Source organism: Podarcis liolepis, assembly GCF_965112155.1.
Source record: "Podarcis liolepis genome assembly, chromosome: 17".
Taxonomy (NCBI): Eukaryota; Metazoa; Chordata; class Lepidosauria; order Squamata; family Lacertidae; genus Podarcis; species Podarcis liolepis.
The window spans coordinates 23,376,341-23,402,315 of NC_139571.1; the positions used below are offsets into that span (position 1 = coordinate 23,376,341).

The window sequence follows — 25,975 nt, forward strand, 5'->3', positions numbered from 1 at the left end:
CCAGGAGATAACACAGAATACCCAGAAATAGTATGAGTGCACCCAGATTCAAATGTGCTTTAAAGAAACACCAAAATGCCATTTTTGCCTAGTGTTTATGTGACATAGCAACGGTTACCCAAGAATCACCGCTTCAAAGAACAAGGCATTAAAATATATTTTTTTAAAAAAAAAGATGTTCTGTAAGAAATACTGAAAGTGGTTTAGCAAAAGTGGGAGAGAACTTCATACTCCAAATTATATTTATGTCATGAAAAAGGGAAGTTCAGCTTCAGTTGTTCATGGGTGTTATAGAAAAGAACAGAACACACATGGTCTGTCCGCAAGTAGCTACTATATTCTGCTTTGTCATACACCAAAGGAATTCCTTCTTAAATTTTGAATCCTGAGGTTTAAACCTTATGTCCACAATAAGTTATAATAACTTGTTTGTTTGTTTGTTTGCTTGCTTGCTTGCTTGCTTGCTTGTTTGTTTAGAAAAGCCTCTCCATATTCCAGCCAGGCAGAATCATTCGTGGAGAAGGGTGGGAAGAAGATGGGAAGAGGATGTGTGAGCGGGTGGGGCCTGGGGAGGAGTCTTGAGGGCAAGATAAAGCCACATTTGGACCCTGAGCCTAAGGTTCCCCATCTTTCATTTCTTTGCATTAAAATGTAACCAATAAAGTTTGTAGCAATAGAATTTTGGGGACATCCAATTCCCAAGAGACTGCGATATGGAATTAAAAACTGGCAGTGATCTACCCCTTTTTTGGGGGGGGGGTTCAGGTCAAAGTTGTTGCACTTTATCACAGGGGAAGGGGGGAAAGTAGCTCACTGAAAGATTGCTAAGGAAACATTCAGCCTAGCAATGAAAACTGTGCCTTCCATTCTAGCGATCATGTAAGAATGGAGGACGGGACGAGGCTGGATGCTCTTTTGCAACTGCAAAGGAAAAGGAGCCCACGAGCAACCATGACCTATCAAAACCTCCTGGGGATCAACCAGTCGATCGCGATCAACCAGTTGGACATCCCTGGTCTAAAGCATGCATGAGGAACCCCTCATCGGTCTTGTTTCACACTCTCCTTGAGTATTTTTCCATGAATGGAATATGTCATTGAACTCTGATAATGTCTCTTTCTTGCCTGGATGGAGGATAGGTGTGTGTGTGTGTGTGTGTGTGTGTGTGTGTGTGTGTAAACTAGCATAACATACAGAGGTAAAAAAATGTGAACGTATTGCCTCTGGCCCTTTCACCAATGCAGTTCTTCGAGATGTTGTTGCAATGACAGCTCTCAGAAAATCTCCCAGACTAAAAATGGTTCTCCAACCCTGGTCCAATCTTGCACCATATTCCTAGATGGTGTAGTGTCAGTGGTCAACACCACAATCCAATGCATGTTAGCCCTTTCTTGTCTGAATAACTATAAGCCACTCTAGAAGTTCTTGGGCAGGAGAGACAAATATTAAATATTTATAATAAAAAACAAAAACAAAAAATGGGACAACAATAGTGACCCATCTTATAGCGTTGTAAGGATTGTGTTTTAAAGTTGGAAGGATCACACTGCTATAATGTTGTAACGATTATATATCAAGCAAATATGGTCAAGCCCACCCTCCTAACACACTGTGAAACCCGAATCAGATAAGTCAAGAATTCATAAAGGTGAAATTTCAAGGGCAATATGAATCTTTCAAGAACTTAAAGCAGCTGTACACATTACAATCAGCATTGGGAACATCAATGTTTCCTGCAGCAAATATGTAATGTATAGGTGTCATTCACATGTATGCATGTATCGTTGAAAACACGTGTGCACACTTCCTGGAACTATGGCCCAATCAAGTTTCCCAGATGTGTATAGACAGATGTTTAGAGATGCTTGTACGTAACAGTATGACATCACATTACATATTTGCTGCACCAAGCGCCATTTCAATACCAGTATTTCCCAAAGCTATTGTAGCACGTAGAGCTCCACCAGCTCTGAATCATCTTCTACACGTTTACCCTTACAACTTCCAAACTATTCAATCCTCTTTTCCCCTTTGCTCAAAGAGCATCAAAGACTGAACTCTTAGTGCCCACGTCTTTCCCCTCTTGCTGACAACAGATTAGACTCCACTTAAGGCTACCACTAAAATGATGGAGAAACCAGAAGACACTGCTATATATCTAAAATGGCTGGTTCCTGTTGCAACCTTTTATGTCAATCATTAATTAACATTTTGAAGACAAGGGAAACCTTTGTTCAGAGATTCAGCAGCCTTGTCCTTTCAATTAAAGGTGCTAGAGAGATCACAGTGAACATCTCTGACACCTGGCAAATGGCCTCCAGGAAAATTAGGAAAGAAAGAAAGAGCAAACTTGACATTCCTGATAAGATTAAATCAAAAACAGTATGGGATAAATAAAGGAAGAAAGTATATCACATATAAGACAGCAGCAGAGTGGGGGTAGACAATAAAGCCCACTTATTAAAAAACACTAATAAAAGTATGAACAATCTGTGGTTTGGGGATGTTTTCAAACAGGCCAGCATAGCTATGTATAATGTGTGCGTTGAAAGTTGAAAGGATCTATAGATGTAGTTCATTTGAGAAATGGTCTAAAGATTTACACTCATAAACTTGGTTCTAAGGCGAGATACCCATGTAGCAGAAGTTGCCCCAGTTCCAGTCACAACACAGAGGCAGCTTAATGCCCAAAATGGTTTGCTGCTACAGAAGATAAGGCTTCAGTAATACAGGTCCAGACACTAATATAGACATACAGCTTGTAGGTTTTGCAGGTATAGATACAGATGTATACAAGTAGAAAGTACTGCTGCCCCAGCAATTCAAGACATTACACACACTCCAACTCATGGACAGACTTACTGACCAACTAACGAGCTGACATGCCTTCATCACTTATATAGACAGCACTGGGCCATTCAAATAGCAACTGGCTTGGAAGACCAGGCACCTGTTCGTTTATCTCATACATGGGGAGATTTGTATCCATAAAAGAAATTAACCCCTTCCTCCATGTGCAGTACCTCCAGCAGGCTCTCCCAACTGTGTCCATTTAAGGAAAGTAAACAAATCAGCTCATCATGTTTCCAGTATAACATTTTTAAAACTTTGATTCATGGAAGGAAAATAATTATCTATCCAGAAGTCTAGTCGAAAACCGTTTCAAGGCAAGGGCTAGTGGCAGCAGATTGGGGCAGCAACCAGACTCACTGTGGAGTGTTCCCACAACCCTAATACAAAGTCTGGGATAAATGTGAGGTATGGGGCACACTCCTAGTGCACACACACTTTGCCTCCTTTAGCACACACCCAAATCATCAAGGGGATGCTTACTGAAAGAGAGAAAATATTTTCAAAACGTGCCTGTCCCCTATTTTACCTTAAACCTATGAAACAAATATATCAAAATCACTAGTGGAAATCTGGATCAAAATCAACTTAAACTGACTTCTGTACTCAGCATGCAACGAGCCCAAATTACAAACCAGGCCATTTTGAGGGAATTAGGTGAACTCATTAAGAGCTGTTTGGTCATTTGGGTCATTGTGAACCGCCCTGATAACTATTACAGCACATGCAAAAATGACCCCAAAAGGTAAAGTTGGTTAAAATGCACAAGGAATAATTACACCTCCATGGACTAACTTCCAATATGTTTCTAATTATCATGAGGCTACAACTATGGCAGGAATAATAGGAGGAAATGTAGGGTAGAATAGAAAAACAGATACTTCTAGATCCTTGATGTCACAGTCCAGAAAAAAAAAACATAACTTGGCAACTGGTTGACATATCAAAAAGATTAAGAACATAAGAATGCTCCTTCAAAAAACCAAAGGCCCCATCTAGTCCAGGATACTATTCTCACAGTGTTCTCTCTGATGCCTAGGGTGGTTATGTCAACTAAGCAAATGTGTAAGTATATATTGTTCTGACTCTTAAGTGATATAAGGAACTTTTCTTGTGCAGTAAAATGTCGTGTACATTGACAGTGCTATACAGATACAGTGGTGCCTCGCAAGACGAAAAGAATCCGTTCTGTGATTCTCTTCGTGTAGCGGTTTTTTCATCTTGCGAAGCAAGCCCATTGACGGATTAGCGCTATTAGCGGCTTTCAGCGGCTTATCAGATCAGCTGATAAGCGGCTTAGCGGCTTAGAAAATGGGGGGAGGAAAAAAACCCCGCAGGAACTCGCAAGACATTGTCGTCTTGCGAAGCAAGCCCATAGGAGATTCGTTTTGCGAAGCACCTCCAAAACGGAAAACTCTTTCGTCTAGCGAGTTTTTCGTCTTGCGAGGCATTCGTCTTGCGGGGCACCACTGTAACTGCATCAATATAGACCTATTTACACTCACAAAATACAGTTCCCAACATTATTTGCCATTCTGCAAGAAACAGACTCAAGATATAGCTAAGGAGACAATAGAAATAAATTTGAATCTTAACATTTCGGGTCGACTGCAGCAAGGAACAGATTCAGACCTCTCTGAAGTCACGTCTGAGTGTATGGACTATTTGTCATTAATCCACACGGAGGAAAGAATGGTGTTCGTTTTTGGAGATGTTGTTGCAATGACAGCAAATGTGGATGGAGGGATGGTGTCGGCGCCCAGCATCCTTATATAGCTTCCAGGACCATACGCCAGTCCACTTCTGACACTGACCTTGACTTGTCGGAGCCATCTTGCAAATTACTGGGCCTTTGTGGGAAATTAAAATGGTGGAATACAACTGCCATTTTTAAGGACCCACAATATGCCAGATTGGTCTACATCAGAGGTATATAGTGGTTAATTAGAATGTCATGAGACTTGCAACTGCTCCACAAATATCATGGTGGTGGGCCCAACATCACCAGCAAGTAAGCCAACTTGCAGAAGAGCTGATATAGGAGACCTACCAAAGAATATTTGTATAAGGGCCAGCACTTCTTGGATGCCCAAGCACTGCCAACAAAGGTCCTACAGGAGTGTCCAGTGGATATCTTTTTTTAAAAAAAATCTCTTTGGCAAGCTGAACTCAGAACTGCTTGGAATCATTTCATATCCTTGATACACCAGGCCCCTGATGATGCTGCCTTTATGAGAATGCTTCCAATCTCTTACATTACGGGATGCGAAGAAACAACTGCTCCTGATACTGATACTTCTTAATACAGAGGTGTTTGCATTTAATAATTCCCACAATTTGCTAAAAGAAATATTCTTTCAGCTCCAATTTCTACAAAAAAAGAAGATGCTTTTAATAGCCGTAGGGTCTTTTCTACATTTACACTGACATTTCGAGAAAAGGAAAGTAAAATATATATCTGGTCTAAATATCTACTACAAATCACTCCGTATTTAGTCATGGTGAGTTTTTGAAGGGCTCCTTTTCAGGAGATTGCAATAACGCTGTTTTGCAAAGTGATTCTTTTTAACTGCAGGATTAAAAGCACCAACAGTCCAGAAACATACAATTTTAGAGGAATCACAAAAATCTGAAACTCAGAACTATAATTAAAATAACGCCCATTAAATCTCTATGAAGCTTAATGATGTTCACTCAGCTTATATGGAAGGGGAAAAGAAATTCAGGTAATAGCTGTGCTTCTAATATCCACAACTCTACACTCTCTTTTTGCTCACAAAGTGAATGGATTTCTGAAGTTGACTGGAATATTAGCTCAGCATTGCATGTGTCTAGTCTAATTTTTTCCCCTCTGAGAAATGCTACTGGTTGAGCTGGCATTGAGACAGAAGGCTGTAAATTCCTATCTTCCATCAGTACCGTTGACCTTAGAGCAAACCCCACAACTGGCTACAGGCATTCAACATCCATCACTGCTCCTGAAACCTAATCTTTCAGGGAAGGACAGCTGCAGTGGACAACAGTTAAGCAGCTTTCAAAGATACATTCTGCCATTCGAACAATTTAAAAATAAATAAATGAAACCAATAAACTTCCATTTTAACGACTGCCTTTAAAACAAAATTGTGTGGTTTTCTGTTTATAGTTAATATTTATCTTCTGAAATTGTTAAAGTGAACATTCCAAGCCAAAAACACGAAACTGCCCTTTGAAACTGGACTTAATCAGAGCAAGCATTTTAACATTGGGTTACAACGTGCCCTGTGAAATGCCTTTAAATCCTGCTGATTTCTCTGCAATTTCTCCAGTTTTCCCCCCTTCCAAATCCACTGACAACATCTCCAGGTTAAGAAAGGCGAGTATTCATGTAGCTCATTCAAGAAGCAATAACAGATCCGAGCTAAATTGTAAGAAATAAGCAGAGACCAGACAATAATCAATATGCAAAAGAAATATGAAAAGCCTCGCACAAGCCTGGAAACCAGTTCTTTGCTTATCTCGGAAATCTTATTGTCATGGCACCCAGGCATCAGCTAGCGTGAGAAGCTTGTAGGTTTGACCATCTACAAAATCATATTATACACACCACTTACTAAATTTGAAACATGGTTCCAAGAACATTGAAGAAAACAACCTGGGGATTGCCACATTTTCTTGCTCTATTTCATACAATACATTCAATATATTATTTATGGAGGAATTGTGTACCCAGCAACTTTAACCATGTGAGATAAGTGTTTTCTGGGTTGCTGTTTAAAGGACATGTATTTTCATTGTTTGCAAACCAACATCATTTTCTACCCATCAAAATTCCTATATTTAAATATTCATTAGCAGTTTCAGTATAAAAACCCTAGGTATGCCTAACATAAGTGCAATGGAAATGTGTGTGTGGTCTTATCTAAATAAAAAAGAATTGTCCTTTTAAAGCAAGAATATTATTATTTTTAATAAACTAATTAAAAAGTATTGCTTGTTTAGAGTGCTGTTGTATTCTAGAAGTACATGAACACATGCAATCTCTCAAGAAGGGATCTCAATAATTTTAATTTTATTAAATTGCTTCAAATTTTATCACGCAAGTGTCATATCCATGTGAGTGTACTTATTTAAAATCATGTTTTTCTTGCATAATTATACATGTTGATGCATACTTATGCTGTTGCATGCAAGACATGATAGGAGAGATATGAGAACGTCTCAAATACCTTTTTTAAAAACCTGAAATACAACATGGGGCATTTAGCTACAAAGACAGTTTTGTAAGTTGCCTCGTTAAGTTGTGGAACCTTTTCTTAGAGGTTTCCAAGAAGGACTGAAGAGAAATATCCCACCTTGCCTCAGAGCAGAGGTTGCATTAGATAAATGTGGATATAACATAGATTAATTTATATGTGGGCCTTTCATTAAACATAACAAAGATTTTTTTAAAAAACAAACTAACTAACAACAAAGATAAAAGTATTAAAAGCTGCTTTTTTTAAAAAAAGTGAGCAATAATCTTTTATTGCTTTATTTTCCAGAAATATGGCTTTGTGATTTTTCTTTGAACAGCATTTGCAACATTGTGCATTTACCAAAAAATATTTCTGATGTGCATGATTGATAATCTAATAAGAGATGCCAGTGTTCAGTCACAGCTGAGTGACATTATCAGGGAGACAATGTGGTTCAGATGAATGTATCTTCCGCTGAGTCTGTGCTAGACACAGAACTCCTATGAATGCACTGCAGCTTAAACAACAAGTGAGGCTTGTTGGAAAGGAATTTACAGGCAAAGAACTCTCAAGCAATCTTCTTCTACATCATCAGATTTCCTCAGTAGATGTGCTGTACAGGAGCTCTCAACGTAGCAGATCACAGAGAAAAATAATTCCTCCCCCTTTGCTCCCACTTGGCAAATCACTAATAGTATATGAAGGAATATTTTAAGAACTGTTTCTCCTTTGGGCTCTCACTTGCTATGACATATCCATAAGCAGGTTCCTTGAAAACCTATCCCAAATAAATTAAGATAACAGCCACACACTCCCCAAACTACGTGAACTACCGAGTTTGCTTCCAGTTGTAAAGTGTGTTACATTTTACACCAGAAGAATTAATAAGACAACAGAGACAGTACAATACAGTGTAACCTAGTCTCCTAATGCTCAAGAAATATTAGTAAAAATGTATAAAGTGTTGAATTACAGGTCTAACAACTGAAACACCTATAATGAATGTCTAGACAGAATTACACCTCAAAGTAATTCTATGGCAAATATATTACTATCCACTGTAAATGCACTCAAAATCTGTTAAAACCAGGTTCCCAAGAAACTGATCCCCCATACAATAGCTCACTTATTAGCACACCTAATTTTATACTAAAATTATCCACAAACAAACACAGCGCAAGAGTTGTGCTTTCCTCACGCCATCCTAAAATCTTCTGATTTAGCTTTGGTAAATCCTTTCAAAAATAGAATTGCCTCTTAGCTTGATAAATCATGTTCATTTTGAAAGGAATTCAATATGCAAATGTTTCAGCTGTTCCTCGGCACAAATTGTCTGCCTTGTCAATTTGAAAAAGTGAAAATCAACAAAGGAATACTTGACCTTACAGCCTAATGTCTATCAGGAATGCCATGGTTGGTCGATTTCAAACCTCTGAGAACAATGAGTGGCACATCTTCAGCCCATATCCTATAAGCGCTGACTAGATTTCAAGCACAACTTTAGGATTCTGGCAATCACTACTGTAGTCTAATTACACCATCAACCTGCACCCACAACATTTTCAGAGTAATCACCACCTTTCCTCTCCCCCCCCCTTTCTTATTTTAGTATTAGGTGAGCAGTGGCATTTCTAAACCTGATATAGGATCTTAGAGCTACCTCTCGCACTGCTAACTCTCCCACCCCAAACCCGGGTCCTTCTTATATCGGCTAATAGTGTTAAATTTGGAACTGAAGATGAAATGAATCCAGACGTCAAAAAGCTCGCGATGACCACCTTTCAGACAGCAACGTCCCTCAACCATTAAGGTAGAAAGGGAAGCATCAAAGCTCCTTATAAGACTTGCCAGTGGGGAACAGCACAAAAATTATCACTCATTCCAACAACATTAGCCTAACCCTTTGGTAATAAATCGTAGGTAAGTCTTTATGAAATCGACACAAAAATGTCTTTCTAGCAAAAAAGAAAAGAAAAAGAGGAGAGTGTTCTGTACAATGGTATTTGCTGCGTAAGAGCAGTTTATACAGGCCCCTAGTGGCTTACCACTCACAGCAGCAGACAATGGGGTGATCCCTACTTTTTTGCTTGCGAAGTTCTAGTGCCATTGCCAATACAGTGTGGGAACTGCAGGTGGTCTTTTTAAACAAAATTGGAGAGTACCTTGTGTTTCTAATCACAAAGTCAGAGCTATTGTCAAATACTTCACAGATTTTTTTTAAAAAAGGAAAATGTATCTACCCACACGCAAACCATTGTCCTATTGCTGCTTGAGAATATTTGAGTTATATAAAAGCCACAATAGAATGTTTAACCAATGTCACTGTAATTCACCAAGTAGCAAAATGTTGAGACAGATGAAAATGTATTTTTAAACACAACTGCTTGAAATCTAAAACCTGCATTTCCCTTTTTAAGTGTCATTCCTACCAAAGCACATATAAATCACAATGGATTTCTTAGTGCCATCTTAAAAGCAGAGATCGTCTGTTTCACTAAACCATGTACACAAAGCATGTATCATTCTGAATTGAAAATACCTATAAATATCCTACCATACCTCCACAAGTATTATTATATGAAAAGGTATCTAATTATCTGTCTCCCTTCTCTTTGCAAGAGCTACAGAACCTAGTACTGAAACATGCCTTGTAGGGAACACATCTGATGTTTATAGCAATTTAACAGAGCAGAATTTGACAGCTGAACTTAAGGCACTGACCAGACTATCAATTTCACATTTGAAAAATACCGAAGCCATACAGTAGGTCTCAGGAGAACTAATTTAAGGACATTTTGATGAAGCAAATCATCAGTGTCCCTTAAAAGCAGACATATATGTGACTGATTTGTATTCAGAGAATGAAATCTTTGATTTCTGTTGTTTATGTTACTCTGTTGTAGTGTGCAGTCCTTATTTCAAAATGAACAAAAACACTTTTTGTAATAAAATTCTACCACCAAAGAGGGGAGCCCCCCCCCAATAATTCTCTTTCTGTTTTTCATGTTGTGGGTATGCATGTCAGGAGGGTGAAAGAAAATGACAAAAAGTCACTATCATCTGTCGCAATAGAACTTTTGACACTATTTTCCAAGCAAAAATATCACAGGAACCAACACAAAACACACCATGAAAACTCAATGCAACGACTCAACTGAGCCTCATAGATTCTGAAGGAACATAAAATCTTGGTGCTGCACTCTGCTGGGGTGAACACTTTACATGAACCACACCAGGAAAATAATTTTTAGGCAGGTACAAAGAAACTTGATGAGAAATGCACTTCCCAGTGGATTATAAAATATGCAAAACCCTGAAGGGACGGATGCTGGCGACACTGCCCTCTTCCAAAATAACCTGTGGAGAAACAGAACTAACACTAGCGGAAGAGGCGATTGGGGGAAAGGTTAAGTATAAAGGTTATGACTTGTGGGGCTGCTAGTCATTGACGGCGGCTTGGGGAAGAGGGCAAAACAAAAATAAAAAACCTTCACAAGCATTACGGAGCAACTCAGAAGGCTGGATGGAAGTATTGTGGAAAATAAGTTTCCCTCAAAGAAAACATGGGAGTGCCCTTGTAAACCTTGCCATGCCTCTGTCAAAAGTCCTTGTCTTGGCTGCTTTAAAGATATTATTATTGTTGTTATTATTATTATTACATAATTCCTGTTTTAGCATATGCGTTTACTTAGGAACCCTATGAAGAAGAAAGAGGGGGTGTTATCTGGGCATCCCAGGGGTTGTTCCCAACCTACCCCCCTCCCCGTCACACGCGCGCAGGCGGTTCCCCAATCTCAGCGCACTTCGGACGGCATCTCCTCTCGCCTTTGATTTCTGTTCTTATCTTCCCACTACGATAAACACCACTCAGGACAAACGAGCTAACTCGGCCATCATCATCATCATCATCATCATCATCAACAACAACAACAACAACAAGCCTTCCGTCGGCAGGCAGCACCGCACGCCTCCATCTCTCCCTCCCAAGCAAACGGACGGACCTCTCTCTTTTCCCCTGGACACCAATCCTGGCACGCACCAGCCCAGCCTTCTTCCCACCCCACCGCCTTCAGATTCCCCTTATTGTCAGCTCTCCTGTCTGGAGATTAGACCCCGGGGCTACTGGGGGGGGGGGAGAGAAGAGTAGCTGAGAAATGCACATGGCTGTCTCTCATGCACACATCATGCACGCGCGCGCACGAGCGCGCAAACACACACACCACACCGGATTTCCAGAGCAGGGGCTGGAAGAAAGAAATGGGTCAGGAGCAGCAGCAGCGGGGAGAATTACCTGGTCATGCTGGCTCCCCGTCGGCTCCCCTCGCAGCAGCAGCAGCGCCGCCGCTGCCCCCGCCGCCAGCCAAGCCCTCCTTGCCGGGCGCTGCTTCTTGGCAGGGCTCCCTTCCTCTCCCTTTCGCCTTCTTCCTTCCTCTTGCTGCTGCTGCCGCCACGGCCACCTCTGCTCCTCTTTCCCCGCGCTGCTGCTGCTGCTGCCGCCGCTCGTCTCCCGGGAGGCCGATTTAATCCAAAGCCGAGCGAGCGGCTGCCAGCCGAGTCCCTCCTTCCCCTCCCGCGACGCCCCCAAGCGCCCGGGGGTCTCTCGCCGCCCTCTCACGGACCGTCCAAAGCGGGGAAGTGGATGGGAGTCCGAGGGGCCGGCGGCATCCAGGGAGCGGGGAAGCCGGCGGAACTCCCCGGGCTGCCGGGTCTCCCTGGCCGGCTTCTTGCTGCTGCTTGTCCGCTCTCTTCTGCCTTCTTTTTCTTGCTGCTGCTTCTGTTGCTCCCGGGCTCTCTCTCTCTCTCTCTCTCTCTGCTCTCCGCTTCACCCTCCTCCTTTCTCCTCTTGCTCCCTCCTCCCTCCCCCTCCCTTTTGCCCCTCTTAATTTAGTCCATTCTTTAGCTACAAATAGAAAAACCGGATCCACTCTCCTCCTCCTCCTTCTCCAAGGAGGGGAAAAAAGAAGAAGAGGAAAATTTCCCCAAAGTGCAATGCAGACCCAAAAAGGGCAAGTTGGAGATGGCTCGGATGTTGGAGAGGGATGGAAACAGAACAGGCGAGAGATTCCCCCCAACCTTAAAAAAAAACCAGCAGAAAGAGGAAAGGGGGGAGTGAATAAAGACCCTTTTAGAGGATTCCTCTGGGAAGAGGCGATGGCTGCGCTTGCTTGCTGAGGGACCAAGTAAGAGGGATGCTCCCCATCTCCTTTCCTTCCCCCCTCTCTCTCTAGGTGATATTTATATAGAGAGAGGACATAATATATATTATTGCTAAATCCTCTTATGCTGTGCAGATCACAGGATTTGAGTGCGCCCGCCCCCCAGCAGTGTTGGGAGAAGCTTGTTGCAGAGCCCGGCTGTTTTTAGGCGAGTGGGAAGCGAGTGGAGAATGGCTGAGCCTCTCGCCCTTGCGCGCCTGGCTGGACCACAGACGGACGGGGGACGCGAGCAGCGAAGAAGGCGCACACGCGCAACGCCGGAGCGCGCCGGGCAGCAACGGTGCGCTGTGTGGGGCGGAGTGGGGGGGGGGGAGATTGGCAGGGACGGTGACGTCACTCCCCGTTATCTCGCTGTACCAGCCCAGAAAGGACCTCCCTCTTTCTCTCCCCCTCCCCACCTCTTGTGCCAAACACACACAGAGCTACACGCGCACGCCCCGCGTTTGCAAGAAGGCGAGAATCTTGTGCGCCCGTGTTTTCCCTCGGAGAAGCACGCACGCTTTCAAACGCGAGCGAGCGAAGCAGCCGGTTGGGTGCCTTCTCGCTTTGCACCCCGCCTTCTCTCCGCCCTCTTCTGTGAATTTTGCGAGAGCTCCTTTCCTTCTCCTCCTCCTTGCAGCTGCCCTCACGTCTTTGAGGACACGCGGTTCAACCTCCCAGACGTTGTTTTTTTTTTAAAAAAATGGAAACTTCGTGCGCGAGGGAGAAATCGTGTGAGAGAGATGATAGTTCAGATCAGGTCCGTTTTCTTGGAGTTAAAGGCCGTTTGGGAGGAATCGTGTAGCTGCAATCCTAACCCTCTTGCCTGGGAGTAAGCCCAACGGAGTTCAGTAGGGGTTACTTTTGAGTAGACGGGACTACGTTTCTGTTGCAAATCGGTTCCCACCCCCTTGAAAAGAAGGGTGTCAGGTTGCTTTAAAGAGGCGAGTAGCAAATGGAAGCCTGTTACTTCATTCGGATTATACACCTTAAACTGTCAAGCAAATGAAACCTCAGTGTTGCATTATTCAAGAAAATTGCTTTCTTGGGGTCATTCACATTTGTTGTATATGTAGTCCCGTTTACGTAATAATAATCATAATTGGGTGGAAACATGGTGCTATTTATATAAACAAGAGCATTTCTTATTGGAAGTTTAAGTTAAATAACAGTAATTTGCTATTAATTACAACGTTCAGGTTTCTAAAAAGAAACCATGAGACTTCTGAATGTTTTTTTTTAAAAAAAATAAAGCATCACAAATCCTTGTAAGAAAACAAACACACACTAACAGTGTGAACCACAAATGCAAAAGCCGTTTCACCACCAGGCCCTGCTACGCCCCCACACTATTATGAAGTATATTCAGAAATAGATACAACTAATTCCTCAAGGTCAAAGTCCAAATATTCTGCAAATCTCTCCCCAAAGTTAATCCTTGCAGAGTTTCAGCGTGACCCTTTTTGCTTCACTGATGACCCAATTCTACACACAGCTTGTGCGCGGGATGAACCAGGGATCCGATCTGTTACTTGTGTTCCACTCATTTCCCTCTGCAAATGTTTAAAGGATAGATAATAAAAACAGGCTGACTTGTGCCTTCTTTCTGCAACCCCTGAAGGGCTGCTTACAGGAGCAACAATGCCAAGACATGTGTTCATTACCATTTAATCTGTCTCCAGTGGACTACCAGTTACTATTGGTCATTGAAACCGTATACACATGAAGTTAGCCATAATCCATATCTGTCCTACAGTAACTGAAGAAGAAATGCTTCCATCCAATCTGAAAAAGTTAAACCACATTCACTCCACAGTTAAGCTGGTGTGTACATTTGAAACAGCCATTGCACATGTACAAACGATGGCTTCGTGAATAGGAGTTGGGGGGAGTGCAGGTATGGGATTGGATGAAAGACAAGGGGGTGGGTTACCTTGCTGCCCAAAAGCCACTCATGTGTTCATAGACTAACTGCCTTAATTGCAGAGATTCACACTGAGGGATACAGAAATATTAGTAGGCGATAGCCACACACGTTGTGTTAGCACGCTGAATTATCCCATTCCTTTCTCCTCCGTCTTTTGTTCTCAAAAAGCTACTGGCCTGCCACATCTTTGTGGTAACTTGACACTACATTCCATTTCTTAGTCTGTCTAAGGGCATTAAAGCAACATTTGCCTAAAAGAACACAATGTTTCTGTGTATATACTACAGAAAATGCTACAGCTGTGTGCATTTATAAACGATTTGTTCTATATTTTTCAAATATACATTTGTAAGCACTGTATAGGAACATGTAAGCTGGGTGAGCTGACGGAGTCCTGCTTTCACTTGCCTGTGAAAGGCCTTCAAGCACTGCTTGCCGCAAAGACAAATTGCCACTGTGCTGTTTCCCAAAGATACACAGCACAGAGAGAACAGGAAATGGGATTGCTGGAAGGGCAGGGGAGGGTGCAGTGCATTGCATTAAAATGTTTTGTGAACAGGCGCGTTCATTTCCACACTTTGGGATTCTTTGGGCCCCGCAGATGTGGAAACAAATCAGTAACAAAGTTTGAATGAGAATTCTGAAACAAAACGTAGGCTTTTTTACACATCCAAAGTGTAGCCAGCTCATCCCATTTTGCCTGCAGTAGTCAGCGCATCCCCTTTTAAAAATTTGTTTTCAAAACAAAAATATTTGTTTTTTATGTCCGGCCTGCCCTATATGTTCCATCTCTCCAATTTCATTTTCTACAGTGCAGCTAATACTGATATGGTTTATTTGCTTGCTTGCTTAAAAGAAAATTGTCCTCACAGGTGAATTATATTTTTTGTATAAATCAGCTTAATGTTAGATTAATACACTAGAAGTGTTGCTGGGGATCACATAACTGCTATTTCAGTTATGCCATATTTGTGAGTTTCTGATAGGCACCTGGTTGGTCACTGTAAGAACAGAACACAATATAGACCTCTGGTTCAGCAGGGTGCTTCTTATGTCATTATGCATAAATGCTTAATTATTGAGATCAGTTATGCATGCTAGGCATTGCATCCAATGAAGTTCTGCTCAGAACAGAACCCACTGGAATTATTGGACCTGTTAATCATGCCCATTAATATCAGTGAAAACATACCGGCAAAATTGTAAAACAGAACACCTAAAGGAAACTCAAGACGGTAATTGAAACAAGTACCCGTGTACCGATGGATACTATTTTGAGTCTGGTCCTATTAAGATAGAATTTGTATGGTCTTCAGGTAGATGTATGCACAAGCCAGCCCCTCTTGTCTCAGAAGTACATTTCACTGTGTTCAATGGGCCTTACTCCCAGACAAGTATGCATACCATTCAGCCTTAATTATCACTGAATAGGCCTTTCATATGATTTTGCAACAGAAGCAGACTTCAATGAAAAAACCCCACGAAGGTGGAATTCTACTTTTGCCTGACCGATAATGAGATTGCATCTAAAGTTTGTCACGAAAATGCAGGTACAAAACACACCTATCAAAATGTATTCAGATATAATTTTGAATTTATCTTGTTTATTTGTCATCAGACAATATTATGAAACCCGTGCTTGCCAATATTTCATACGCTGTAATGCATATTTATTGGATGAATAAATTGTGCATTTTGAAAGCACTTTGTTTTGCTAAGATGTCTTTTGCCAGTGTTCATTCAACTTTAAAGAGTTCAAACAGAAAACCTGTTGTGAATGCTGAAATAAAAGGCTTGTGGTTACAATGGAAATGAAAACTATCATTATCTCCTACTACAGGGCAAACCATAAAGTGGACTTAGTTTAAGGTTCTCAAAGTTTTAAACTTGAGTTTTCTTCATTCATCATAAAAGAGGTGTAGTTTTGAGTTTGGTTTTGGTTTTCTGGGGTTTGGTTTTGGTTTCGAATTAACATGGTTTTTTGGGTTTGCAATAACATACATGCATAGTAAAGCTACAACGCATTCTGATGTAGTATGCATTTTGGAAAACTGGTGGAATTTCCCTAGATTATTTGATACTGTGGAAACACCTCAAGTTTAGGTGCCAGTTGCTGCCTTTCTGTCTGCTATACCAGGGCTTGGGTGCCCACCTTGTTAGGAAAACTTTCTTTAAGAAACAAATAAAAGTTCCTGGAAGCTTTAAAGAGGGATCCAGAATTTTTTTTAGTGTGTAGGAGTGGTACTCTAGGCTTGATTGGTGTCAGCTAGAGGTGCAAATAAAGGGAGGAAGTTGCAGGCTGCAATTCCTGCACGAGGAAAGCACACACACACACTGTCAGCACGCACGCTGACAACAAGGTTGGAAGTAAGACAATGAGTGCTGCTGATACTGTGAGTTTTGCTGTCTCAGGATTGTTAATCACTGGACTGAGATTATACCATGCTGGAGAGATAAAGAAGGAATGCAAATAGCTTGTATATAATAGTAGTGGAAATGCTTGTGCAACCAGTCAAGCAATAAAGAAGCTCTTGACTGTGAATTTGAGTATGGCTCCTGTTCTTGTCCTCTGCCTCTGGGGAAAACTCTGCTACAAACAGTAAGAAGTGGTTTTACCGAGGTGCCACCACACTAGCAGAGTAGCGTAGCAGAAGTGTGTGGGCGGTAACCTTTAGTACACCCACCAATGTTGCTGGACTCCAGTTCCCATAAGGCCCAGACAGCACAGGCAACAGTTAGAGATGAGAGGAATGGTAACCCATCAGCAACTGAATTGCCAAAGGTTCCCCATCCATTATGCTACACCATAATAGCCTGAGATGGGGAAAGTGCTGTCAGCTGTTTCTGGCTGCCTCTCCCCTTTTGTATTATCTGTGAAGTGGGAAGGGTAGACATGGCCCTGGGGACACCATGCAATGATGTGTCCATTTCCTGCATGGCTAATGGAAAGGCATCATCTGTGTGGCCAATGGGAAGACATCACTTGACCGGTGGCAGAAGTGGAGTGACCCTAGATGCTTGGAGGTGGGGCAGCCAATGTTGCTACATCAGCACTTCCTCTTTTCATAAGCTCATGGCTCTCTTATGCTGGTGCTCCCGGTATAGCAGCTACTAGCTGTCAGGAATGATCCAGCTCCTAGTGGAACTTTACAGCCTGCTGCAGAACAGAGAGGGTTAGATCTGACACAGGCTGAACAGTAGTCAGTGTACAGTGCTGCTCCCCCACCCCTGAGAATGCCGGTTGCAGAGGGAATGAGTGAGAGCAGGCTGGAACACAGCCAAAGCTCTCAGGAGGCTTGAACAGGCTCAGAGACAGTCTACCAGAGCAAGAAGAGGCTGGAGCTAATCCAATAAGTCTGAAGAGTCAACAAATGGGAGGGCTGCTAGATAGGAAACAAAACAAGAGATGTAAGGGGCGAAAGTTCAATATCTTCTGTAGACAACGGAAGCGGTCTTCAGAAGGGTCATCTTGCGTGATACTGCCAGAGACTGCATTAGAGCCGTCCAGAGCTATCTGTTTGTTTTTGCAGTAAATCCTCCTTTTTAATTACCTACGCATACTGTGTTCTCAAGCTGGGAACCTGGACTCCTGACACTAGCAATCCCAAGTGGACTGATCTTTTACAAATTAAATGTACACCTCAATGATAATCCACAGCAAAATAGAATAATAGGCTTGCTCAACACGACTATGCATACCTGCAGTCAGGCTTGAGGAATTCTCCCCCCCCCCCCATGGTTTCCAGAATCAAGGAGGACCAAGAAATGTCATGCTTACGATTTATTCAGTCATTACAGGAGAAGACAAAGAATCCAGTCCTTTCCCCATGATGGAGTTCCTCCCTCTTCCCCAGCAACACCTGACCCTACGTAGGCCCCCTGTGGTCAAATGTCTTTGCCTCTTCTGCTCTTGCACCCTTAACGAACGTTGTGTTCTAGGAGACGGCGGATCATCTATGCTGTCTAATGAAGTGTCAGCTGTCTGGGTTATCTCCCCACCCCACCCCGTGCTTCTTCTTCTAACACTTCCTAACTTGGCAGCTGGCCAGTCTCTGCCTCGTTTATCTCCCTCATAGCTCGGCTGTAATTCAAACTGGCCTCCCTCCACCCTGTCAGCTACAGGTGAAGGGGAAGCAATCTCCACTATACCTCTTCCTCTTGGTTCCAGTCCCTGACACCTTGAATGCCATGTACACCTTAACCAAAAATGCACTCTCCATTCTTTAAAATCAGCTTATCACGATTCACATTATAGCATTAGTATGTGACTGATTCGTATGAGTTGGATACAACAAAGTCATACTCAGAGTAAAGGTAAAGGTAAAAGGACCCCTGACCATTAGGTCCAGTCGTGACCGACTCTGGGGTTGTGGCACTCATCTCACTTTATTGGCTGGGAGAGTCGGCAGACAGCTTCCGGGTCATGTGGCCAGCACGACTAAGCCGCTTCTGGAGAACCAGAGCAGTGCACGGAAATGCTGTTTACCTTCCCGCCGGAGCGGTACCTATTTATCTACTTGCACTTTGACGTGCTTTCGAACTGCTAGGTTGGCAGGAGCAGGGACAGAGCAACAGGAGCTCACCCCATTGCGGGGATTCGAACCGCCGACCTTCTGATTGGCAAGTCCTAGGCTCTGTGGTTTAACCCACAGCGCCACCTGTGTCCCTCATACTCAGAGTAGCCCCATTCAAATCAATGTGCTTAGGAACATACTGTAGCTAGCTGCCCTGTACCAAATCAGACCAGTGGCCCATCTAGTTCAGTATTGTCTACAATGCATGGCAGCAGTTTTCCAGGGTTATAAGCAGGGTTTTTCTCCTACCTTACCCGGGCACGCTGATGACTGAACTTGGGACCTTCGACATTAAAAGCAAAATTTTCCCTGGGCATTTCAGTGATTGCCACCTGGACGCTGCTTAAGGGTGAATATCGGCTATGTCTGGAAAATGTCGGACGTATGCCAACCCTATGATACGTCCCTACGTGGTGGTGGTTGTTGTTGTTGTTTTATGTATTTACAACTTTCAGTGTACATGCTTTTATTTCCAGTTCATAGCACATACTCTATTGCAGCCTAATAAACCTTGATCCTACTTCATCAGTCTCAAATCTCCATGGATTTTTATCGTGTGATTAATTACCAGCTTCCTGGAGTCTTTTTACTCTCTTCAATTCCTTTACTACAAAGAGCCGAGATAAAAATAGCAAGCATGGCAAAAAATAATGAAAAAAAGTAAAATGTACTCAGAATCTCTTTTTTCTTCAGACATGCTTTCCTTTAAGTACCAAAGGTTTATCATTTGAAAGATTTATAAGAATCATGAAAGTTTAAAAGATGAAGATAAACCACTGAATGACTCCTTAGAGATACCAAATTAGCACTTAAAACATATCGAAGGTATATTTGCAGAGTTTATTATTTTTGTTTACTGGCAAATGTATATACTTATTAGCCTAGCAGTTTGTAAGTTTTGGTATTCACCAGATGCAGCGAAAGGGCCTTGCTAGCTATAAATGAGAATTCTAAAGGTGCAAACAAAACAACTGGGGGTCTGTTTCTCTTAGTCACTTAGAAATCCAGGGCTTAATGTGTGTGTTAATGGAGCTTTATGACTAATCACCTGTTAGATTTCAGCTGACAGCTTGTCACGCTGTAACTGTAAATAATAAAAATGCATGGCTATCTTAAATGTATGCAACTAAAGAAAGAGGGGAGGGAGAATATTTCATAATTTTACTTTGATATGGCGCAGTTCCAATAATTTAATGCATGCACTAGTGGCTCCACTCATAGAGGCCCAAGAAAATTTGCAGACAACTTCCTTCAAATTGTCTTACTGTAATTTTAGACCACCTCCCACCCCTTTCCACCCCCAGTACAAATGAGCGTGCTAATTTACACACCTGAATTCTTCATAAATTCCTGAGGGTACCCTCAACTTGCATTCTGCATCCTTTCCCCCAAATAGCACATAGCAACTTCAGAGTCCTAGGTAAAGGTAAAGGGACCCCTGACCGTTAGGTCCAGTCGCGGACGACTCTGGGGTTGTGGTGCTCATCTCGCTTTACTGGCCGAGGGAGCCGGCGTACAGCTTCTGGGTCATGTGGCCAGCATGACTAAGCTGCTTCTGGAAAACCAAAGCAGTGCATGGAAATGCCAGAGCGGTACCTATTTATCTACTTGCACTTTGAGGTGCTTTCAAACTGCTAGGTTGGCAGGAGCAGGGACTGAGCAACGGGAGCCCACCCCCTTGTGGGGATTTGAACCGCCGACCTTCTGATCGGCAAGCCCTGGGCTCTGTGGTTTAACCCACCCTCTGTTAGCAAGTAGGGTCAAATGCACTCTGATAGCAAGGGGCACTTTGGTGTCACTTTCCCACAACTTCAAGTTTCCTGTATCCCCCAACATGACAAGGTATAAATTGCTACACTGTGTTTCAGGACTCTCCTCCACCTTAAGTAAGTTATTTAAAAAATCATGTGTTTCTTTTGTTATGGTTTTTGAGGGCAATTCTATTCTACTGCAGTAGGTGAGGAAACGGGAAGAAGAAAACCACGCGCATAAAGATAATGATCTTGCAAAAATGCTGCTTAAATTTATCAGTTATTTGTCATATCTAAGAATCTCAGTCAAGAACCTGCTCTCTCCATTTTATGTGAGAAAGGAGTGTAGAGGGTAAAAAAACACTTTGTTTTCATAATAGACATATTGCTTTCCTTGCCATCACTGCAAATTACATCAGAGATCAATTTAAAAAAAACAAAAACCCCACATGTTTACAAAGTTAGGATATTCCTTGTGACCCAGAAAAACTGACTCCCCCCCCCCCCATTGCAGCTAACAGTTTGCACAAAACTTACTAATCCATTTTTGGGGGTCACTGAGACCTCAAGTTCAACAGCGAATGTTGGCAAGCAACCTGAACTCTCACCTTTAGCAGCTGCCCAGAGTTAATGGCAACTCTCCTTCAGAACCTTTTGCTGTTCATGGAAAAATCTCTGCAAAACATGTTGTTAAGAGTTGTCATAAACTCTTCTAGGGCACAATGTCAGCGCCCCTCTCCAAAATAATCAATAAGCTCCTCAAATTTGAGCATTGCCTTCAATGCCAATGTAGCAATGTGAGAGACAAGCCTTCCCCTTTGCACAACCTATGGGATATAATTACCAACACACTCCCACAATGCTTTGTGCCATGCAAGAATGCTACAACTGATGAGCAATTAGTGCCATTCAGATGAAGATGTCCAATGAGGCAGTATCCACCATCCAAATCCACAAGGTAGGCATAAAATCCTGCCTGTGTTGCTATTCAAAAACACCATCTGTTTATGGTGTAGATATATATTTGGGGAAGGAAGGAAGTGCCTCAGACGTTGAAAACTTAGGCTGAGAAACTGGCAGTGCATGCATTCCCCCAGAGTTCCTTTCTCACAAATCCAGAAGTGTCAAGAGCAGCGTTTTGGTTTTCAGTAATATTTGACGCATGTTTTCAAATCTGCTCATGTGTTTATACACAAATCGATGTATCTCACATTCACATTCATAGCAGTTCTCCTGCTGGAGACAATTGGACACCCAACAAGTAATTTCCTAATTACTTAGAAAAATTACCAAGAACCAAGAGACACCAATCAAAATAAATATGTGTGCTTATTTACACAAAATTGCAAACAGCGAATAAAATGTCATAGCTTGGGGCATGGATACAGAAATATATAGCAGGATGGCTAGTTGTGCCATCCTACCCAAACCCGTGTTGCCTCCACAATAAGCTTAAACAATTCATAATACAGAAAAGGAGACAGCTTAAATGCAGAAGTTTAACAGCTGTCAGTGGTATGAACAAAGAATCTCTTCTCAATAGATCTACATGTAGAGAACACCTGCTTCATGTTGTATCTCTTCTAGTCCTGCAGTTGTGAAATGTGTTGGCTGTGCATTGGCTGGCCATGTAGCGTATGCTATGGATGCAAGATCTATGAAATATGGTACTCCAGTTACTAGTAATTCACAAATCATGTTTATTGCACTTCTATACCATACAGCTCTGTTATACACAATTAGACCCCACAGATGGCTCTTGTAGATTTTTGCACTTTACTTTGTGAGGCTTTCTATTTATTTCAAAATATTTCTAGATCATTTAGTGTGGGGTTTTTTTTTTTAAAAAAACCAACAACAATAAAAAACCACCACAACAACTAGTGTTTTTTTTTTAAAAAAACTATTTAGTTTAAAAAAACCTAAAAGCAGTCTACCAACAATGCAAATCAACATTAAAAACACAAAAACAGTATTTTTGAAAGTCAGAACCAAATACCCAGTGATACATGTCCAAACTTATGGACAGCCTGTGCAAAAAGATACATCTTTATATATTGTTGACTTGGATGATGTCTGCATAACTATATTCTTTACTGGGAAAGGGAAGGTCTTAATAAAGGCATGATTATCAAGAGTTGCAAATGGTGTCATGCTTAATACTTTCCATCAATTATTTGAATTGCATGGCTTTGGAAAGGTAAATCTGACCATTTCCCCTACATTCAGTCTTTGCTTTCCACTTCCTCCAGCCTTCTATTTATCCTTCTGCTGTTTTCCCCACTTCCCCAAAGCTATCTTTTATTAGCACACAGCTTTGCATCTGCCCCTTTCAGTCTCTGTTCCCCAATTCCCAGCGTCATCTTGCCCGCCCATCCCTCCTTTGGGTATCTGTAACATCACTACAGCCCCGTGAATGGACAAGGAGGGCTCACAGCTTGAAAAGTAACAGCACATTGACCAATTCTCTGACATTTCCCCCCCGTTCTATATTCTGTAAGTCAGGTGCTGTCTAAATTTGCTTCAGCTTAACACTGATTTGCAGTAAACTGATAAGACAGAGGAAAAACTGCTGCCGTGCCATGGTTTCTAAAACATAGTCTTATGCATACTGAGATTTGTGGCAGGATATTCTTGCCTGCCTGCCTATTTATTTATGATTTATTTGCTTGGTGTTTTTTTTATTACTACCAAGCACTAACGGTCTTCTAGGATTTCCCATTACTGGAAATTAGTAAGATAAGTTGCTGCTGGATTGTTTCTTCACTGCTGCCAACAACAGGGCTGGTGGGCCAGTTGAAATGGCTTCATGGACTGGATCTGGGTCCAGGCGCCTGCCATTTCTTCAGTCACGGATTAAACCCACAATAGCCAAAACAATCTGCTGACTGTGTGTGACTTTCCCAATCCATGAAACTATAACATTAGGAGAACAAGAATCAGCTACCATTAAGCTGTGAGGGTTTTTAAGAAAATGGAAAGGGGAGATTAAATCTGCCTCACTGCATGCTAATTTTTGGTAGGGCTTCAATTTTTGGAGGGGAAAAAAGTACGCTTCCATATTAAACTAGCTCTGCGAGGGAGATCATGCATTAGTCACAGTTCCACAATGGAAGGAGATTTATTTTTTCAAGAAGGGAAGCAAGTTCTCTTGAGTTCTGTTAACACAAAAACGTTCAGCGTCAACCACAGCAGATGTATTTTCAGGTCAGAGCTGAAGTTCAAACCAGTGCTGTATGTGGATTTCATGTACTTGACTGCCACAGCAAACTGCTCAAATTGCTGGCAAGCAAACTTCTTGGAGCTTGAGCCTGAAAACTTAAATGGTATTTTCCTTATGCATGAAGAACTTCTGTCCATTTCAAACTTTGGATGTAGCACAGAGGGTCCCCCTTGCCAAAGGTGAGTAAGGAGGCACGGGCTTTGGGAAGGAGACAGGGGGGCTCTGGCAGGGTCCTAGAGTCCTCCCACCTCCTTCCCAAATCTGGGAAATGGCTAACTAGGCTTCGGGAAGAAAGCAGGAGGACTCAAGAAGCATGTCAGAGCCTTACACCTCCTTCCCAAAGCCTAAAAAGGTAAAGGACCCCTGACAGTTAAGTCCAGTCATGACTTTGGAGTTGCGGTGCTCATCTCACTTTACTGGCCGAGAGAGCCAACGTTTGTCCACAGACAGTTTTTCCAGGTCATGTGGCCAGCATGAATAAGCCGCTTCTGGTGAAACCAGAGCAGCGCACGGAAACGCCATTTACCTTCCCGCCGGAGTGGTACCTATTTATCTACTTGCACTTTGACGTGCTTTTGAACTGCTAGGTTGGCAGGAGCTGGGACAGAGCAATGGGAGCTCACCCCATCATGGGGATTCGAACCACTGACCTTCCGATTGGCAAGCCTAAGCAGCACAGTGGTTTAGACCACAGCACCACCCGTGTCCCAAAGCCTAGTGCCTCACTTATGGGGCTTTGAGATGGCATTCCTTCATCTCAGCACCTAGTCCACTCTCTTTGTCCAAACCAATTCCATTTTATTTTTGTCTATCATAGTAACTCCTTTCAAGGCACATAAAAAGATGGCCATGTTGATGCATAAGAAAAAGCTCGAAAATTTATAGCTGGGTTTGAGAAAGACCTTTATTGGAACCAGTGAAAATGTTCCAAAAGTGTGGCAAGCTTTTGAGTTCTGTAGCATCAGGCAAGATGTCACACAAAGGAATGGGGAAAGAAAAGCGGGGGAAAACAAAAAGCACAAAGCACAAAACTAGGCTGGCTTTTGTAGTCATAAGGTCAGCTTGTAGACCATTCCAGGAGGAAGATTGCTGGCTGAATAAGTCCTTCTGAGATGCTAAAGATGTCAAGTTATATACCTGGGACTCTGTGATAAAGAAGCAATGGCTTGTCCCTGAGAAATCAAAGTGTGAGAAATTACAAGTGGGTTTAATTGGACATTTTGGACTGATATCCTTGTGGCCACAAGTGCAGCTCAGTTATTGTGGAGTGATTCACCCTTGTTCTGCACGCTGTTTCTCCCTAAGGTCCTCTTCCATAAAAAAATGTTCTGCACTCATACATTTAATCACTAGTCTTTAGTTGGTGGGCTGGGACCTGCCCCTGCGTTGCGGCCTGATCTTAGGTGGTTTGCAACAGTAGCAGTGCCACTAAAAAATACATGGAAAGCACTGAGAAATGGGTGCCCAAATGCATATTTGGGATAAAGGTGTATCCTGGCTCTAGCAATACTGAAAACTACTTCCAAAAATTATGCAAGAGGGACTATTAGGTATAATAGTTTTTGTAAGACACACTGAGAGAAAAGGTTACAAAGCAGCCTATGAATAAGTCTAAAGAAATAAATGTTTTCCCCAGTAGGGCCAGCACTTTTTCAAAAGTCTTTTTTTGCACCATCAGTCCTAGCCGTCATCTACCTCCTCCTTAATGGCGCTGCCTGCAGCAGGCTGTTTCACCTTGCTGCCTACCAGGGACTGAAAGGCTGGTATGTTTTTTTCCAGCACACCGCTTGCAATCTGGATCTCTGAGATCCAGTTCATAAATTCGCCCTGGGAAAGGATAAAAGGGAAGATGGAGCTGCAATTTTAAGTAAATATTTGGTTCTTCAAATGTAAATCAGACCCTAAAGCTCGGTCGAAGAAAACCTGTAGAGGAAAGAGCTTAATAAAAAAAGAATTCCAGGAGGGGCAGTGGACGATAATGATGAAAGGCTGCAATTGCCACTCTCTCCTGCTTGTTGCAAGCCAACAGCTGATTGATATGAGCGAAAGAAAGGAAGTGGAAGCAACGTGAGCATTTCTCCATAAAGCAAGTTCAGCCTCTCATCTCTGCATCTTCTAACATCCTCTTTCCTCTATAGCAAGCCAATTATTTTCTTTTTAAAGGAGGCCATTCCTTCCCTCAGCTTGAAAGACAGAGGCAGAAAGATGGAAAGGGAAATTATCACTGTTTCTTCCTCC

General features: G+C 42.3%; 1 protein-coding gene across 41 annotated transcripts in view; it reads right to left on the reverse strand.

The window, feature by feature from the left end:
- The window catches only part of PTPRD (protein tyrosine phosphatase receptor type D), a 1,139,460-nt gene that overhangs the window by 370,306 nt on the left and 743,179 nt on the right, over positions 1-25,975 (reverse strand). For 5 of the 41 annotated variants that reach the window (XM_083482183.1, XM_083482167.1, XM_083482164.1 and 2 more), the window contains exon 1: positions 11,359-11,887. The exons of 32 other annotated variants lie outside the window; for them this stretch is intronic. The gene's annotated coding sequence lies outside the window, so the exon portion shown is untranslated. Of the gene's footprint in view, positions 1-11,358; positions 11,888-25,975 lie in introns of those variants that run through there. 4 more of the 41 variants (XM_083482185.1, XM_083482184.1, XM_083482180.1 and 1 more) reach the window with 1 other exon arrangement.